The sequence below is a fragment of the Sinocyclocheilus grahami genome, unplaced genomic scaffold (assembly GCF_001515645.1).
Source record: "Sinocyclocheilus grahami isolate Dianchi unplaced genomic scaffold, SAMN03320097.WGS_v1.1 scaffold742.1, whole genome shotgun sequence".
NCBI lineage: Eukaryota > Metazoa > Chordata > Actinopteri > Cypriniformes > Cyprinidae > Sinocyclocheilus > Sinocyclocheilus grahami.
The window spans coordinates 288,988-290,707 of NW_015505921.1; positions in this window are offsets into that span (position 1 = coordinate 288,988).

Sequence of the window (1,720 nt, forward strand, 5' to 3'; positions counted from 1 at the left end):
TCAAGATAATCTTTTGAAGTTTAGAATAGGGAAAAAAGGGGATTTAATGACTTTTAATGTGGCATGGCTGTTGGTGCCAGACGGGCTGGTTTGCATATTTCAGAAACTGCTGATAGATGGGAATTTTCACACACAACCATCCCTAGGGTTTACAGGGAATGGTCTGAAAAATGTATAATATCAAGTGAACAGCAGTTCTGTGTGCCTTGTTGATGCCAGAGGTCAGAGGAGAATGGCCAGATTGACTTAAACTGATAGAGAGGCAACAGTAGCTCAAACTCGTTACAGCTGAGGCATGCAGAACAGCATCTCTGACAGCACACTAAACCTTGAAGCAGATGGGCTACAGCAGCAGAAGAGCACACCGAGTGCCATGAAGAACATGAAACTGAGGCTACAATTCACACAGGTTCACCAAAATTGGACAATAGAAGATTGGAAAAAAGTTCACTTGGTCTGATGAGTCTCAATTTCTGCTGCATTTGGATGGTAGCATTAGAATTTGGCATAAACAACATGAAAGCGGAGAAAATTAGGCAGACAAAGCTGCACTGCCACCGGACTGATGACCTTGACAATAGGGTATGGTCCAATAAATCTAGGTGCCAGCCTACGTGATGGAACCCTAAGCGGCAAATCTCTCATAGAGAGCCATACCCTTTGCCCACAAACATATTTCGGAGCCACAGTCTGATGGCGGCCAGCAGCTCTTTTGGTATGTCCCCCAGACCAGTGCCTCCCTGGCCCTCCTCCAGGTATGGCGACAGTGCTGGATAAATGCCTGGACTGAGGGAAACAAAGGGGGCTGATAACCAAGACAACACATGAACGGGGAAAGTCCAGTCGAAGACACCGGAAAGGAGTTATGGGTGTATTCAGCCCAAGTTAGGAGGATGGGTTATGGGAAGCCGGCATCGGATCATCCGGTTGAGATCCTGATTAGCACGCTCGGTTTGGCCGTTGGTCTGTGGATGGAATCCTGAGACAGACTGGCGGAGGCACCCAGCTGTCGACAGAAGTCCCTTCAAAAATGGGAGACGAACTGGGCCCCCTCTGGAAGACCATGAATCCAAAACATGTGGTCAAACAAGAGTTTGGGAAGGGAAATGTAGTGAACTGCTTTAGAAAAGTGATCCACCATGGTAAGGATCGCATTATTGCACTGGAAGGAGGGAGACCAATAACGAATTCCAGGGCAACATGCCACCAGGAGCGGGAGGGAATGGGAAGGGTATGAAGCAGACCAACGGGAGATTGATTAGCACAAACCTTGACTTGCATGCACCCACAAACCGACGGATATCCTCAAGCATGGCAGGCCACCAAAAACGTTGACAGATGGCTGCCAGTGACCTCCTCACACCTGGATAACACATTAGTTTGGAGGAGTGGCCCCATCACAAGACGGTGGTATGGACTGAATCAGGCACAAATAACCGACCCACTGGACAACCCAAAGGGGGTTCAACTCAAGTCAGTGCCTGTTTAATCTGTCTTTCGACACCCCAGACGACAGCCCCCACCAAACGATCTGAAGGCACGATCGTATCAGTAGGGGGCATGTTGCGGGGGGTGACACTCAAGATTTTTGTGACTAGTCCACACCAGAAATGGAATATCCGTCCCCTCCAGCCAATACTGGATGGCCAATACGTACTGCCAGCAGCTCTCTGTTGCTGATGTCACAATTTCGCTCTGAGGGAGAAAGGTGATGAGAAAA